At 38.4% G+C, this 19,067-nt stretch overlaps 1 protein-coding gene and 1 pseudogene across 19 annotated transcripts in view; one reads left to right on the plus strand and one right to left on the minus strand.

The window, feature by feature from the left end:
* MTERF1 (mitochondrial transcription termination factor 1) overlaps positions 1 to 19,067 on the minus strand; it is a 547,773-nt gene that overhangs the window by 70,752 nt on the left and 457,954 nt on the right. The window lies entirely within an intron of this gene.
* LOC125965382 (cytochrome b5-like) lies at positions 12,738 to 15,525 on the plus strand (annotated as a pseudogene).

The raw sequence follows: 19,067 nt of genomic DNA on the forward strand, positions 1-19,067 counted from the left end.
GAGTAACACAGACAAAAAATGCTAACACATGTTTCTGTTGCTAGGCCTTAGTCTTATCACAGTTTGAAACTGTAGAAAATCAATTACGTGCTTTGAATTACTCCCTTCCCTGGCACAGAAGCATTTCTTCGTTCTTTCCGGACAGTGAACACTTTGCAACATCTACCACTAACAGCCTGTTAGGATTCTCTGCTAAATTAATGTAGTACAAATAAACCGAACAGAAGCCTGGTGGAATGCTAAACATCCCCCCTCTCCTCTGTTGTGGCCTCCTTGCAGCTTGGGACCTTTCTGCCTTGCTGCTGCAACATCTGGACAGCATTCGGGTTGTTTCTCAAGGACACAAGTGTGCACCTCCGGTGAATTTCAACTTTCAACATCTCTCTGGCTCTAATCTATATTTAATGTTTCATGACTGGTAGTCAAAGACGCTTCAGCTAAATATCAGGTTGGAATGAAAATGATCCTTGGGAGAACATTTGCTTCCAGCATGCGTCAGCAAAGTGTCTGTGACAGAGGCTTTCCCCAGAGATGTGTTGCCCACTCTCTTGCAGTAATAATAATTACGCCTTATGATTGCTGTGCCCACATAATCAAAGATCGCTTCATCAACTGCGATCCCGAGGGGAAGTTGCCTCTGCTCCTAACTGGATGTCAGTCACAGAGAGCAGCACCCCTAGGGATCCCCAATTTTTCGCTTGCCCTTTTTAGTCCCGTGTTGTTAGCATTGTGTTTCTTCATATTCTTCTCAATGCAAATGATGTGTAAATCATGCCCTCCAGAAGGCACACGTGGTGAGGGGGAGAGGGTGGGGAGGGAGGTGGGGCTGGTGTATTCTTCTCCCCCGGCCCCCCTCCCCAACCTACCACAGGGATTTCTCACATGGAACATAATTACATCTGTGCCATATGGGCTCATTTATATTCTATTACAGGTTAAGCTAATACGACTCAGAAATATGCTAAAAATACCTCAAAGTATTCTAGAGCTGTCAAAACACTTGTCATTTCTTGCTCACCCTTTTGATTGCTAGTGTTTTTGTTTTTGTTGGGAGATTCAGAGAGCTAAGAAAGCATGCCGGCGTGCTGGTGTCCAGTCTATAAATATAGCTTAATTTCCTGTATTATTGCAATCTGTGGGCTTGCAAAGAAAAGATCTTTTCTTTATAAACCTAGAATGGCCCCAAGACATGGGCACTGAAGCCCCTACACTTGTAGATTTTAATTTCCCAAGAGGTAGGAAATACAGATTTCAGATGTGTGGTTTTGTCAGCTTTAGAATTTTTCTTGTCTTTGTTTGATGTAATTATCCACTGTGATAGAGAAACACCTGCAGCGGGCTGACACCAGAAAAGTGTGATGCTAGAGTGAGACGAGTCGGTTTGAATGCCAGGCAAATCTTGCCAAGATTTTACATGTGGCATGAAAATGAGAAGTACAATCTGTAATGAGTAATGAGTTCAACAATGATTTACAAGGGTATGTTGGGTTGTTTTCATGCAGTGGTTAAAGTCCATCGACCCATTAATTTCTACCATCAGTTCAGAAAATTGGTGAGTCATGCCTGTGTAGACTCTTAACCTAATGGTTTGATTATGTTTCATTTTTTTAGTATTACTATCTTAACATGTTAGTGGAAATTAATAAAATCTGTCTTGGGAACAGAAGAGCAAGGACAAATATTTTACTTTTCCATGCTTGGCAAGCAGCATTTCCAAAGCATATATGGTGCTGATCATGCTATCGGCCAACAAATACACAGACCATTCTACTGAGAACTGAATTCACACAAACGCATACTTTTCCAATTTTCTAATAACTGTTCTATGTTATCTGGTTGAAGGAGTGGTTAAGACTGCCTGGTTCCAATCTCAAATTCTGCTACTCACTAGCTTGTTATCTTGGCAAATTCCATAATTTTCCCAGTTCCCCCATCTATAAAATGAACATGATATTAGCAGATGCAAACTATTATATGTAGAATGGATAAACAAAACGGTCCTACTGTACAACACAGGGAATTATATTCAATATCCTGTAATAAACATAATGAAAAATAATATTAAAAACAATGTATATAAATATATATATAAATGTATAACTGAATCACTTTGCTGTATAGCAGAAATTAATACAACATTGTAAATCAACTATACCTCAATAAAATACATTTTTTAAAAATGAGCATAAGAACAGTAGCTCTCTCCATGGGATTTTTGGAAGTATTAAATGAGAAAATATAAGTAAAATACTAGGCACAGTGTCTTGCATTTAGTAAATATTTGTTACTATTATTGTTGTTGATTTTAGCTTTAATATAAACAGCTTCTTTATATAGCTACAGGGCTCTTTTAACAAAAAATTATGTTTTTGTCAAAATCATGTTAGTTGCTCAAACTTCCATTTATCTTAGATCATGCAGGCCAGAGGTTCTTGGTACTTTTGGACTACACAGCCAAGTTCTTACTTTAGAATCAACAGAAACTTCATAAACTGGCATGGGAAGAAACAGAAAAAGTCAACATTAATATACTGAAGAAAGTTTCTAGACTTGTATAATTTTGAAATATTTGTACGTTTACGATTGTTCAGAATACAAAGTGTCTAAACTCATGCAATTGAAATGTTCCATTTAAATAAGAAGTTATTCCAGTTTATAGTGGGCAGATGGTTGAACCAGTAACTATAACCAAGTTTTTAGTTTTTGCTTCTTTCAATCCTTAAAATAGAGCTATTTCAAGATTTCGAAGGGGTGTGTGTGTGTGTGTGTGTGTGTGTGTGCGCGCGCGCGCGCACGTGTGCTCATGCAGAGAATCTATACTGTAGACACATGCGCACAAAAGAACCTAATTTGGGGGTCTTCATTTACGTGTTCCTATCCAGCCTCATGGCCCTGGGTAAGTCATGTGCCTTCCTAGTCTGTAAGATTGGGCTCTCGATTATCCCTCAGGTCTTTTCTCCTTTCAGGCTGCTTATACTACCATAAAAGTGGAATTTTAAAAATTAGAATTATTATAAAAAGGGCTATAAGTTGCCTAGACACCTCAAACTTATATTTTTGAATGAAGGTCGACTATAAACTTGATGTAGAAATAGGAGTCTTCTTTTTCATTAGCCTTGACTTTGTGGTTAGGGATAGAGACAAAGACAAAACAAGATACGGGCAATATTTTACAGGAGGAGCAACCTCATCTCCTTCCCAGGCTGCAGGCACTAGGTTTTTGGACAAGGGTGCCAAAGATTTAAAAGGTGCAGTAGCCAGGGAAACAGCAGTGTGACGCTAGAGCCTCATGACTTTTGAAATTTCATGTTTAAAACTAGTATTTTTCAGCTTTCAGAAAATGTTTTCTTCCTCTCAAAATTATCCCCAGAGACTTTTCTGCAGAGAAGATTAGACACACAAACTTTTGATGGTTAAAGTTCAGTCGTACTTTCTTTTTAGTTTTCTTCTGTCAACTGTATTGTAAATTGCTTTAAAGTAAAAATAAAAGTTTTCCTCTTTAACCTTACATGTTAAAAATAAAATAAATCTTTAAAATGGTAAATGGGATTTGTTTCTCAGGCTGGGTCAGTGTGAGATTAATGTGTTCCAAAATGTCATATGGTTCGACCCTAAATCTTTTCTTAGAATATCTTCCCTAACCTATTCCTCTATTGTCAACATGAGACTACACAGGGTGTTCGAGATAAGGGCTGGTAGAAATCTATTCTACTGAGAGTCAAAAGGAGGTCTTTTTCTTCTCCCATGTAGTTACCCTTAATAGGTCAGGAAAAAAATTCTCTGGGAAAAGCTGGAAGTAAAGGTGAAACAACATAAGACAACCGCTAGGTTCACAAACACTGATATTTATTTGTTCCTGGTAGGGAAGGAGTGTGTAGGTATTAATTACTTAATTACAGATTTTAAATTAACTGCATTCTCTTTAAAAATCCCTAACCACAAGGGACAAAGACCCCCCCCCCCAGAAGCCTTGTTCTCCCAACTTTGCTTTGAATGGCAGCAGCCCTACAGAAGTGACCTAAGTTATAGCCATTCTGGCTCTCCACGCCAGGTCTAGATGCTTAAAGCTTTAGAAATATAGCTATGTGTTCCCATATCCTCTGTAAAAGATATCTGTCCTATCTAGAAGGAAAGATCATTTCAAATGTGAACATCCATTTATAGAACTTTTGGAAGAAAAGCAAATTCCTATAGTCCCAATTGACTAAAAAAATCTATTGTATGAAAAAAATCCTCTGAAGATAAAAGAAAATTTAAACTTTAACCACAAAATTGTGTCACATTTCACATAACCTATGTAAACTATCATCCAGAAGACAGTGGAAAATCTGGGAGCTATGACTAAATTTTTTTTTTTTTTGAAAAATACTCAGGAAGTTTAATGCACTGGAATTATAATGTTACTCTCTTTTGTTTATTCTCTTTTTAAAATGTTTTTTCTTGGCTTTTTTGTAGGAAATTTAGAAAAATCACAAATGATACCAGGAAAAAACTAAATTTCACATCGAGATAAACCCCATTGACATTTTATCTCCTTCTAGTCTTTTCTCTATGTGTAAAGATATATTTTCAAGTAATTAGATTGTACTGCATATAAAATTATATACCTTAGATTTTTCCCCCTTGGCATTCTTTTATCATTTCCTCATATCTTTAAATATCTTTCAAAAATTTTGTTTTTAATGATTGCATAATATTTCATTGCACAGTTATATCATAACTCTATTTACATTAATTTGCCATTTGAGATTTTACCTTCTTGATGATTTCAATACTGCAATGAATGATCCTTCCAATGTCTTGGGTTCTCAGATCCCTGATCCTTTTTCCCTTGCGGTGGTGCCCTCCCTCCTGCAGTCACCCACTCCCATGGGCAGACCCTGCAAGGGCATGTCATTCTCACTCTCTCAATATCATATATCCCACCCTGACCAACATCTCTTGACTTTTTGGATCTCCCCCTTTAGTATTCTGACCGTAATTCTTTGACCCCACCCCCCGCCCCAGGACCTCCAATTCTAACACCCTTTCACCATCTCTTACTCCTTTCATGTCCAGACTCCTCTTTACCCAGCTGAATTCCATCCACAACAATCACTCTCATTGTGCACACCTTCAAATTCCTTGCCCCTCTCCTGTTCTGTCATGTTTGTTTGGTGAAACCATAATGCTGCTTAAATCCAACTCTTTGCCTACGCTGTACAGGGACCTGGGTAACTTATCATGGCTGGAGAAGAACATGACTGTGCTGATTGGTCTCACTTCAAATTCAGAAGCACAAACTCGGTGAACCCTTAGTGCTCACAGTAACCATTCTATACCTCTCTAGTCCATTTGCTCACTATTCACCACCTATGTGACATCATCTCTCTCCTCAAAACCCATGTCTTTTCCCCCCATCTTTATCATCTTAGCTGATGATATTGCATCCTACTTTACTGAGAAAACTGAAGAGATTAAAAAAGAACTTCCACCAACTCTTACAATCACATCTCCACCCTCACATCTGCCCCCTCATACATTACTGTCCCACCTGCTATCAAAGATGAGGTATCCATGCTCCTAACTAAAGCCAGCCCCTCCATCTGTGCACTAGATCCCATCCTTTCTCACTTACTTGCTTTAGCAGTTGTTCTTTCTCTCTCCTATATTATCAGGATGTTGATTCTCTACTGGAGCATTTCCAGTAGCACACAAACATGCTGTTCTTCTGCCACCTTCATTTTATAAGCTATCATCTCATTTCTTTGGGTACTTGCAGCAAAATTTGTTGAAAGGGATGTCTTGACTTGCCATTTCTGATTCTTCTCCTTCCATTCTCTCCTGAATCCTTTCTCATCAAATTTTTGTCTCCTTCCACTACTTCACTGAAACTGCTCTTGTCAAGATCATGAATGACCTCCCTGTTGCTAAATCCAATGGTCAGTTCTCACTTCTCACTTTTTTCAACCTTTCTTTGTTTGGCTTCTGGGATACCACACTCTCTTGGATTTCCTCCTACCTTACTAGTTGTTTCTTCTCAGTCTTACTTACTGGTTTTTCCTTTCCTACCTGATCTCTTAATACTGAGATCCCTGGTGTCTCAGTTCTTGGTCCTCTTTTCTTCTCCACCTACACTTACTTCCTTGGTAATCTTATCTAAACTTATGACTTTAAATACCACTTAAATGCCTAGGACTCCTAAATTCATCTCTTCATCCCAGACCTCTTCCCTGATCTCCAGGCTCACATATAGTTACCCAACATATTGTCATTTTGTTGTCTCAAACTGAACATGCCCAAAACTGAACTCTTGACATGGCCCCTGCCCTTGCATCCTCTGCAGCTGTTCGCATCTCAGTTAATGGCAACGCAGTCTTCCTGAGGCTCAGACACAACTTTGTCAGCATCCTTGACTTTTATTTTTCTCACACCCTGTATCCAATTCATCAGAAAATTTCTTCCTCTACCTTTGTCATACATCCAGAACTTGACCATTTCTCAATTCCACCTCTGCCACCACCGTGTTCTGTACCACCATTACCAGCTTCTTAACCTATTTCCCTGTTTCCATCCTCAGACCTTCCACCTTCTATTCTCAGCACAACAGCCAGATTTATATCCAAATCTGATCAGATTACGTCTCTGCTCAGAATCTCCCAAGACTTCCCCAGTTCAGTCAGAGTGGAAGCCAGAGTCCTTACAATGGTCTTCTGGGTGCTACGTGTTCTGACCCCAGTTCCCTAGCTGAGCCTTCTTTTTCTCCTTCTCTCCCCTAAATTCACTCCCCTCCAGCCACACTGGTCTCCTTGCTGTTCCTCAAACATGCCCAGCAAACTCCCACCTCAGGACCTTTGCCGTGGCTGTGACTTTTGCCTGAAAAACCTTTCTAAATCTTTATGCACATGTCACCTTCTCAATAAAGACTGCCCCCCCAGCACCCTAATTTTATACTGCACCTTCAACACCTCCTGTTCTCCTGATCCTCTTTACCATGTTTTCTCATTTTTCCCCCCATATCATGTATGGGAAAGTTTCCTGTATCACATGGGAAGCTTCTTAACAAGCTATGTAATTTATTTATTTATTACATTTGTGTTTATTCTCAGCAGTCCCATCTGAAATGTAAGTTCTCACGGTGTCAGGGGCTTCATTTTGTTCACTGAGATATGCTAAGTGCTGAGAAAAATGTCTGGCACATAATAAGTGTTTGATAAATATTTGTTCAAAACTTTAATAAGCCTACTCATATAGAAAAGGCAAACATTTTAAATGTTAATTTTCTTATTTCAGCCCACATTTGTTTTGAAAAACTTGCTCTCTGAGTTCAGGTGTAATTTTTAACTCTGGTATAGAACACCTTACTTGAAGCTTCACCTTTACATTCTATGGAGAGGATGACTTTCAAAAATGTTTTGATGATGGATGAAATGAGAAAGAATAGCCAGGCACACTGAAAAGTCAAGTGAAGAATTATGACAACCATCTGGATATTTCAGCTACATGAACTCTAGCGGGGAACCCCTGTCATCCAGTGGAATATATAACTCCAGGCAGAAACACTTTAATTTGTGAATTGGACCATGCAGGGTGGTGGGTTAGAATGGGCATGATGGAGGGTTGGTCATGAAAAGGAAGTGGCAAGTAAAATGGAAGGAAAATAGATGTGTTAGAAAAGTCATCAAGTACCCAACCCTTGTAACTGACCACACATATGGTTACATGCTGGCAATGCCTGTGTTTTTCTGACTGACGAGATTGTGATGCACACTTACTGTACAACATCGAAAGGATGGCATTTCCCTTTTGCTCAGATCTGAACTATTTTGTTGGTTTTGAACTTACAGTGAGAATCAAACTGTACGAAGTTTGCTTAAACTTCTCCCCCACCCCACGAGCTCATGCTACTACAAACCTGTTGGGAAAACAGATTGAAAAGATTTAAAGAGATCCTTTACAAGTATGAAGGCATTCGAATCCAGTCAAGGGGACAGGCGCGGCGACCACTAAACAAGCATGTGCATTAGTTCAGGGGCACTCAGAAACAGGGCTCAACCCACCTGGAAGGATTTTGCAAAGGAAAGGTGGTTCCTGCAGAAAAGGGAAGTAAAACTGCTCATGGAAAACCAGCCATGTGTGGGCACACTGCTCTGCAGCCATTTAAAACCTTTTCCTCCTCATCTGCTTTAATCCGTTTCCTATTAGATTTTTTTCTCCAGTTGATTTTCAGTGTTGAGAAGAATTACTCTATCCTTTAGTGGAGGGGGCGGGGGTGGAAATGGGCAGGAGTGAGGGATAGGGGAACCGAGCAGAGTAGCCATTCTCATTCCTGAACAGTACTATGGTACTTGTTTGGGAAAAAATAAAGGAAAAGAAAAGAAATATTTTACCAAGGTCCCACCAAGGATGCTTGGGCTTCAGAAGGGCAGTAGGCAGCCAGGGGAGCAGAATACAGGTTTTTTCAGGAAAACAGAGAACACTGACAGATGAGGAAAGGAAGGTAGAGAATGCTGAGATGTGTGTATGTTGGGGGAATACTGCAATTTTCAATAGAATGGTCAGACAACGGTTTATTGAGAAGGTAGCATTGAGCCAATACCTAAAGGGAGAGAGGTCTTAAGTTGTAGGAAGGAAGAACATTCCAAGCAGAGGAAAGAGCAATGTCTTTGGAATGGAAACACACATAGTGGGTTTGAAGAACATCATGGATGTGGTGTGGCTGGAGCTGAGTGACTCTGCTTTATTTCTCCTTATAACACTCATCACCATCTGCCATGCTACATGTTTTCTTACTGATTTGTTTATTGTTCGTACCCCCAGCATCTAGAATAGTGCCAGGCACATAGTAGGCACTGTGGTAGGTGCTGTGCTTTGCCACTCAGATTCGTCTTCAGGAGTGAAGACTACTGCCAAAAGACAGCTCTCATGGGAGGTTGACTATAGCTTAGAAAATTGCACGAGGTCACCTCTTCTTCCCACCCTCTAAGATTGATCAGTGCAGGGGTATAAAGGCCTGGATGTCATGCTCCGCCTTGGGACAACTCTGAAGGGCCACCTAAGTTCCAGACCTTTCCATGGGGTTGGCTGAAGCCTTCCTTGAGACTATATCAGAGCTCCGCTTGACCTTCTGCCCAGTTCTGCTTCCTTCCACTCCTTTCCACAGGTGTGGATTTCAGGAACACTCTTTATTTGACATGCTGTCTGCTAAGCTCTGTCTCACAGTCTGCTTTCTGGGGAACCCCACCTGAGATGGGGTCAGGAGTAGCACTGAGAAGATAGATGCTTAAATGGAATTTTGGAAGCAAACCACCTGCCAACCGACAGGGAATGAGGACTCCAACATGGATGGTATGTGGTACGTCTCTCACACTAGGTAGCAGTGCAATTGTTAAAACTTTTATTGATGGTAAATCAGGATGGTATACTAGTGAAAAATAAATGCATTAATTGGCACATTGTATAGGCATTTGAGAAGCATGGGAGCAATCATATCTATAAGGACTTTGGAATTGAGTGGTAATTATTGCTAAGCTCAATTAACACTCAGGAAAAGATTTTTTTTTTTAAATGCTGAGGGCAATTATTCAGCAATTAAAAGTCAAGTTTGAAAGCCAAGGGGGCTCCTTGGTAGCATATAAAGAATCTCCCATTTCTTGCAGTGGAACAGTACAAAAAGCTGAGCAACAGGATTAAGACTTAATTGTAAAAGCAGACAAGCTCCAATGAATATAAACTCCCAACCAAGTGTGGTCTTCTATCCCAAGGTCAGGACTTTCACTGTTAGAGAATGGACCCTGACACATGGGATGGGACTTCTAGGTTAATGCACCTGAAATCTTAATCCTTAGCTTCAGCGTGTTCTGGTAAAGGTCTAACAATTGGCTCTCCAATGTATTTCTTGGACACACGTTTAAGCTTATTGCTCGTCATTATTATTTTCTCTATCACTTTCTCTGTCTGGACAACCAAGAAAACAATAACTTAAGCCCTGATTCTCTCATTTCTATGGGATAAATACTTCCACCATGGCCACTTTCAGTGTGACATCACTGAACATGGAGTTGAGAAAAGCTGTTCATTAGCATCCCATTACATATATTTCTGCCATACATATACAATAGATGTAAATAACCTCAAGAGCACAAATAACAGTAAAATCACTAGGAACTGATGAGTTTTGAGCATTTATCACCTTTGTTTTATGTTTAATTTAACTGTAAGTTTTTAAAATCTTGTTAATAATAATGCGTGTTTTTACAACTGGTTCACAAAATTCCTGAAAATTGGACAATCGGCTCTTGAGAGCAGGAGCAAAGTGGTGTAGAATTTTAACTCGATTGAATTGCATCAAAGGATCTGGTATTAAATCAAGTCTTCAAAACTTACTAGGGTCTAACACATTAAGACTATGCATTTTCCTTATATAGTTAATGAATCCATGAATGAGAATGGTTGATTATAAATTGACTAATCCCTTAGGCTACCATTTTGCCAACTTTAGTTGGGAAATAACTGAGTTTTAAACTGTACATACATTTTTAAGAAGCTGTCATCTTTTTACATATGCAAGAATCAATTCAATTCCCTTAAACAAAAGAACACAACAATTATTCTCTTTTCACCTAAATTTTGCCAACAGCAATGACTTCTCAGCAACAGAATCCCTGCAGTTGTTTAGGGATTATTTTACAATGTGACAAAAGATTGCAATATAAAATTTGTTCCAATTAACATTCTTAAAACGTTTGCCTGCTAGAGACAGGACTTTTCTTTAAAGTACTATGGATTTTCTTTTAACATGTTTTAGTTTAAACTTCCTGTTTCAGCTTAATGGAGCTGGCCCTAAATAGAGGGATGAAGCCAGGAAATCTGGTATAAGACAGAAACTAGTGTGACCATACCCCTAGGTTGCAAAAATAAATCTTCAACAATGAAAACTCTGAAGTTATTTATTATTGTCCTATGTTTTATTTGAACATTTCTTCACTGATCTATAGAACTGTGTAATCATTCATTCATTCATTCATTACTTTAACGAATATTTGTAGAATGCTCACTTTGTGCAAGGTACTATTATTATCCAGAGTCAACCTAAATAAAGAGGTAAATGGAGGCAAGTTCGAATAACCAGAAATCAAATTTATTTGGCAATAGCAGAGGAAATGCAATTCAGGAAATGCCAACTACAACAAGCTGCAGGTGAGTCTGTGGAAGGTTTGGGGTGGCCTCTATCTGTGAGTGAGGAGTGCAAAGAGGGTGCATCCAGACAGAGTCCAAGTGGTAAGTTCATTCGCTTGAGGATGGGGAGAGATGCTTGGCGGATGTTCCTTGGTCAGAAGAGAAGTTCTGGTTTTCTGTCAGTCAGGCATTCACAAGAAATCAGTCTCTCAATTCCTAAGTTTCATTTTCCTGAGGGCACATGCGTGAGATTCTTCTTTTTGTATCCTCTGGTTCCATTTTAGATTGAAATCCTTTCACACTAGAAATACAGTGTCTACTTTGTGGCTTTCCAGAGCAGATCTTTCAGCTCTCACAAACAGGGTAAAAACTACTGAGCTGTAGCCCATTTTCCACTTTGTAAGGAAGAAGAACACCTCCTGAATGAAGCTGTTCTAGCGGCCTGTGGTCCTATCAGAGCTGGACGAGAAGGAGGCTTGAACTTACCAGTGGGGTAAGTTCGCATTTCCAAATAATTGCTTTACCATCCTGCTATCCTCTTCTTCTCAGCACCGGGGAGTCTTCAAGAAGGTGCTCTGAATAGCAAGTTTAGGGAAAGAAAGTGAAGGAGGGAAGGTTCCGCTGGGGCTGTTTTTCCTGGGTGAAGAGGTGGTGTTGGCTAGCCCGAGTGTGAAGTGAAAAATTATGAAACGCAAGAGTAAACAAGATGGAATAGTGAGACAGCCTCCCTAGTTTTTCAGAGGTAACATTTCATGCTACAGTTTTATTCTATCTAAAAATTTTTAATTGAGGTACAATAATTGACATATAACGTATTCATTTCAGGTATACAATGTTATGATTCGATACTTGCATAGACTACAAAATGATCACCACAATAAGTCTAGTTAGCATCAGTTACCTTACATAGTTAAAAAAAATTTCTTGTGATGAGAACTTTTAAGATTTACACTCTTGGCAACTTTCAAATATGCAATAGAGTATTATTAACTACAGTCACCATGCTGTATGTTACATCGCCATGACTTATTTATTTTATAACTGCAAGTTTGTAGCTTTTGATCCCTTTCACCCATTTTACTCCCCCACCCCCAAGTCCACTACCACCACCGGCCTCTGGCAACCACCAATCTGTTTTCTGTATCTATGAGTTCAGTTTTTGAGTTTTTTTTTAGATTCCACATATAAGTGAGACCATATGGTATTTGTCTTTCTCTGTCTGACTTATTTCACTTAGCATAATGCCCTCAAGGTCCTTCCATGTTGGCACAAATGGAAAGATTTCATTCTTTTTTATGGCTGAATAACATTCCATTGTGTATATGTGTGTATATATAGTGTGTGTATAGATACATATTATTTTCTTTAACCATTAATTTGTCAGTGAACGCTTAGGTTGTTTCCGTATCTTAGCTATTGTAAATAATTCTGCAATGAACATGAGGGCACATATATCTTCTTGAATTAGTGTTTTTCTTTTCTTTGGATAAATACCCAGAAGTAGGAGAATTGCTGGATCATGTGGTAGTTCTATTTTTAATTTTTTGAGGTATCGCCATACTGTTTTCCATAGTGACTGCAGTAATTTACATCCTCCCCAACAGTGCACAAGGGTTCTCTTTTCTCCACATCCTTGACAGCACATGTTATTTCTTGTCTTTTTGATAATAGCTGTTCTAACAGGTGTTAGGTGATATGTCATTGTGGTTTTGATTTGCATTTCCCTGATGAGTAGTGATGTAGAGCATCTTTTCATGGCCAGCTGTATGTCTTTGGAAAAATGTCTATTCAGATCTTTTGCCCATTTTTCAATCTGATTGTTTTCTTGCTATTGAGTTGTATGAATTCTTCATATATTTTGGACTTTTAAATATATATATTAAATTTACAAAGTGTCAAACATCGTCTTTTTCTAGTGTTTACAAAATCTACTACAAATCTAAAAATACTAATGAATATAATGAGTCTTGGGCTAATAGAGTCATTGACTTTCTCCAGTATTATGAGTGATTAAAAACTGATTTTTTTAAACTAAGCAAGAAGTGAAAGGAAAGAAATGTTAAGAGCTAATATTTCCTATTGCCAACATCACACCCAGTTAAGACCCTTTGCAGTTACTATTCCCTCTGCCTGGAGTACTTTTGCCCCAGATCATCTTTGCACAATTAGCTCCATTTAGGTCGCAGTCCAAAGGGTACTTTTCAGAGAGGCCTTCCCTGACAACCTGATAGAAAGTAGCTTCATGCTCCATCATAGCACCCTTCTTTAATTTATTTGTAGCAATTAGGTTTTTCCAGAATGGATTTGTTCATTTTATTTGTTTGCTAGCTGATTTTTGTGTCTTTTCTCTCAACCAACTGGAAAGAAGGCAGAGCCCTTGTCTACTTTGTTCACTGCTACTTCCTTCGTGCTTGTCTGGCACATAGTAAGAGCTCTGTGATTAGTTATGAACAAATATATAAGTGAATGGGCATATTTAACTGCTTTGGGGTTCTGTGGTATATTCTTCATTGGGAGTCTCACGGTGGATTCTAACATCTAGATGATGTATGCTTGGCTTATGTACTTAACATTTTGAATGCTGAGCCAGCTATTTACTGATTGTCATTGTCCATTTAAAAACATTAAGGGGGCCCAGGCACGGAGCCGGGCCGCAGGGAATGTCCCGGGACAAGTTCGCGGAGACGCCGGCTGTACTCCGCCCGGCTCGGCTCCGCTGCTCCCTTTAGGGCCCGAGGCTCGCAGCGCTCCCAAATGGCCGCGGAGTCCTACAAAGCCCTGAAGTACTACAGCCTGGAAGAGATCCAGAAACACAACCACAGCAAGAGCATCTGGCTGATCCTGCATTACAAGGTGTACGATTTGAGCAAATTTTTGAGATGCTTGAGACTTGTCCAAAATTGTCCAAAATTATCACTGGGGAGCTGCATCTGGATGACAGGTCAGAGATAAGCAAGCCTTCGGAAACTCGTATTACTACTATGGATTCTAATTCCAGCTGGTGGACCAATTGGGTGATCCTAGCTATCTCAGCACTGGTTATAGCCCTGATGTATCACTTCTACACATCGAAACACTAAACATGTTCTCAGAAGCCAGTGGAAGAAAAGACTGCTTTGGTCCGGGGAGAAAGAAGCCACCGTTAACTGCTTCAACTGAACCCTTCACCTGAAAATGATTTGAATACACCTGTTTTCCTTTCCTCCTATATTAGACACAAAACAAACCAAAAAGAATCATTCTTTCTACTCCTGAACTTTTAGAGTGTGCCTTTTTATCCATCAGCTTTGTTTTGATGTTCCACCACTATGTCATTTGCTTATTGTGGGCACAATCTTTTAAAACATACCACCATGTTTGGCTGTCTATTTGATATGTAATTGTTTTTAATGTTTGGAATCTGATTATTTGGCGGTCATTTAATGTGTTAATCTTTCAGATCCAAGTTGTCTGTCTGATGTGAGCAGGGACGTCCTTGGATCTCTTCTTGTGCTGCTTCATCTAATTGAATAATCAGGTATTGCATGTTTCTGGTGTCTTTTTTTTTTTTTTTCCCCAAGGAAATTAAGGAACGCCCAGAAATAATAGCTTAAAGATTTCTAGTAATTGTTCTACTTGAACAATCATATAGATGATAGAAAGAGAAAGTGGCCTGCAAGACCTAGAAAAGATACTCTATCTTTTCTTTGATTAAAAACACCAGCAACACCAACAAAAGCCTGTGAACCATGAGAGAACATTACCACTGTCCCTTCTCTCAGCTTAAACATGTCATTCTGAAGAGATTCTCAGTTATACAGTGTCTCAGGTTTTACAGACTCCTCCTTCAGAGCTGAAAACTGTTTACATGCTCCTATAAAGAAATGTTGATTCCCTAATTTGTAAAAACACATATTTGAAAGAGATTGTGGGACATTTGGAATCTGATTTTTGAAGAAATTTAGCTCTGGTGTTGGGCCATGAAGAACTTTGGTGTGGACTGATTCAGTGGACTGGTTCAGTCATCCCTTATTTGTTTATTATTCTCTGCCCAGTGCTTTTTTCTTTAAATGTCGAAACTTGAGAGATGAATTTATAGACTTGAAGTACTTTGTAGTTAGCTATGATTGTCCATTGGCCTGCTAGCCGACTGATGAGCCATGGAGTTATTCAGAAATAACTAAACACATTGGAAAGGAATTTGTTTAAATTACAGAGCATAGATTTTTATAATCAATGACATGTATCACCCTCTGCCTTTTTTGTCACTGGAAGTTAGAGCGAATGTAGGAGGGCAGTGGGGCAGCTGACTCTATCACATGGGAAAGTACCTTGCAGAGGAATCCTTTGTTTAGATTTTAATAAACATAAGCCTGGAACAAAAAAAAATTTTTTTTTAAATAGAAAAATAAAAACATTAAGGGATTTTTACTACGATCAGGTTTGTTTTAAACTTTTATAGGTCAAGATTTTCACTGAATAGTGCCTGTCTCGTCAAAATATCTATAGACTTTGTATCTTCTGTCTTATAGTGTTATCACTTTATTTGGACCGATAATTTGAAATTAGAAACTTTGTTTTACATAGCTGTTTATCTTGTATATAGCTTGGGTTTCATATGTATGGACTGCGTAAATGATAAGAGATATATAAGTGATCATGAGACATATGACTTAAGCCTACAGGGATATGTTACTTTTGCATCCAAATAAATGAGTTTGGGCTAAGAGGTCCAGTAAGTGACTAAAACTTAGTCTAATCTAAAACAGACAAGTTATAATTAATGATATCACTTGTAAAGCTGCTTGAATTAGGCATGTCTTGCTTCACAGTTATTATACCACTGTGATATCTCAAACAGCAGACTCTATATGCCCATATTAGCAGAAAGTTTAGTGTTCGTTGGGTTGCCCACATTGAATATTTCTAAAAACCCTGGAGGAAAACACTTATTTCCCACAATTCTCTCTCATTGTTGCTTGTCTTCATGGCCAGGCATCTTATTGCAGACAAATTCTACAATCATTCCAAAACTAGATTGTCTATCCAATGTTCCTGACTCTGCTTTGCTCATGGGCCTGTCTTAATTCCCCCAACCCAGTTACTATCAAGCAGTAACATTTAAGGGACTCTGCCAAGGAACTTGGGTATCACAAAATGGTCACAGCCAACTCTCTCATTAATTCCCACCTGTTCTTGCATTGTGAAGATTGTTTATCTTCTGCTCTCCTTTCCCTGGTCCAGCAAGTGGAACTCCAAATCCCAAATCCCTCACTCAGTTTCAATTGATATCTTTATGGAGATATCTGATAGATTGAATTATTGGACCCAATTCTTCACCACTTCTTGTATCTACACCCTCTGCCTTATAGCTTTATATTCTCTCCTACTAAAGTCTCTGCCTCTTGACTTTTACTCGGACATGTGTTTTGCTTTGGGTTGTAGGATGTTAGCTGCTGCAATGCAAAAATTAGTTTGAAAAGTATTTATGTTGGGCTTTGCCCTTGTGCCTTTGCCATCACCATGAGAAGAATGTGTCCTGAAGAGCCCAGTGGGACCAAGGAGGATGAAAGACATGAGGGAAAGACCCAGATTTGCAGATCTGCAATGTGAAGCAAAACCAACCCAGGTGACTCACAGATCTGTGAAAATAAAGAACTTTTGTTTCAGTCACTGTGTTTTGAGGTTGTTTGTTATGCACCATTATTGTGGCAAAAGCTAATTTATACAAGATGTAAGTCTTGCCATGGTAAAGTCAAATATTGACATCTTTGTGCAAAGTAGTTTGGCTACTTATGGCCCCTAGTGTACCCATTCCAGAGTAGCGTTTTGGCTTTACTTTTGCATAATCAAAATGCATGTTAGAATTCTTTATCAAAATAAAAAGTTTTCCTATAAAACCAAAAACTACTTTTAAATGGCCACGTTTCCATCTCTGAAAAAAAAATTAAAAGCCTTGCTGAACTCTATGCTCCAGATAAAAACCCAGATTTGTCAAAAAGTTCAGAGAAGAAGTGGTATTGGTGATGATTCTGAAAGACTGGATAGGATTTGAGTTGACAGATAAGAGATGGGAATATATTTTAAGTAAGGAGTGCAATGAACAAAATGTGATGACTAGAAAGCATGAAACTCATTCAGAACCATTTAAATCATAATTTACTTTACAAACATTTATAAATATAATTTTTAAAAAACCTTAAGTTGTAAAAAATGAAGGTAATCTATTATTGAACTCAAAGACCAATCAATACTAATAGAACTTCTTCAGGGTATTGAAGAAAGTACAAGTACAGTGAAGATTTGCCAAAAAAAAAAAAGAGCTATTTTAATCAGTATGTTGAAGACGTTAAGTAGACACATTCCAATGCCAATTCTATTTCTACTTTAATCCTATTGTCCCCAATTCTCCTAGAAATTCCATTGAGATTTGCTTTGATTTATATCAGCATTCTGTATGTCATTATTTCTTGTTTCTCAGACTTAGCTTGAAGCATATTTGAATCACATGGGTTCAATATATTCCATCTACCATTTGTCTTTAGGCCCTAATACCTTGGTTTGCATGTAGCAGGTGCTCAAAATAGTTTCTGTTATTATTTTTAATTAATACTTACATTATTAGCAATAGCTAATCACATTGATTCATCATCTCAGTTGCTCTGTGAGGTGGGTACCAAATTTAAGTCAATATTTTTGGTTGAAGAAACTGAGTCATAAAGAGATTAAATGATTAAGAGATGAAGTATCAAGTCACACTGGGAGTAAGTGGCAACACCATGACTCAAGTTCAGATCTGCCTAACACCAACACCAAGCTATTTTGAGTTGAACTGATGCACATGGTTTGAAAGACCATATGGAAACTACTGTATACAAGCCATGGCCAAATATCATTGCAATACAAAGAGATGTGTTATACATTATATAAATGTATGTTTGTGAATGTATATATACAGGGTGATTTGCCTTTCTCACTTCCTGATGATAAAACTTGAAGAATAATTGTTTCTGTGACACATGAACTGCAAATGTATTTTTTTCATTTTGCAGACCCTGGAATGCTCATTTACCTCTCTTCAGCTTGGGAGTTACAATGCGTTCATAGCTAGCAAGAGTGAGCTACTGCTGCCTTAGACTCAGTGCTTAAAGAATCTCATAAAAAATTGAAATTCCTACCTTTATTCAAGCTTGTCAGGAAATCTCCCTATAGCCCTTTGTATTTGAAAATGCATTATAGTTTTTTTAAAGCACGTGGGAAATGTTTTTACATTTTTTCAGTTGCACATAAAATCACTTTATGAGCTGCCAAATGAAAACTGCGAAAGCTCAGTGAATGGGGATGCCTCCTTCAAAATCTCCTATGTGAACTGGAGGTGCCATGTTCTCTGCTTACATGGCTAATATGGTTACTTTCTCTCTTCATTTCACCCCTAACTAGAAATTAGGAATTCTTTAAGACATACCCATTAGTTAAAGTGAGACATAACCAGTGCTTACTAGCAGAAAGGAAACAATGAATATCCCTCCAAAAGCTATTCTCACACAGGAAGGGTTGAGAACTGAAATGGAGCTGTATTGGAGCCAAGGTTTTTTATGCTATTAAAATTAGTCTGGTATTAATCTAAACTAGACTATTTTAAGTTAAGATGTTTATTGTAATCCCCAGGACAACCACTAAGAAACTAACTAAAATAGACAACAATGGCACACTAAAAAATATCTATTTAACACAAAAGAAAGCAGTGACAGATCAACCAAAGAATAAAAAAGATAAGACATAGAAAACAAATAGAAAACGGCAGCTCTAAATCCTACCTTGTCAGTAATTACATTAAATACAAATGGATTAAACACGTCAATTAAACGCTAGAGGTAGGGGTGAAGTAAGTCAGAAAGAGAAACACAAATACCGTATGCTAACACACATAT

Source organism: Orcinus orca, chromosome 9 (genome assembly GCF_937001465.1).
Source record: "Orcinus orca chromosome 9, mOrcOrc1.1, whole genome shotgun sequence".
In the NCBI taxonomy this organism is placed as follows: Eukaryota; Metazoa; Chordata; class Mammalia; order Artiodactyla; family Delphinidae; genus Orcinus; species Orcinus orca.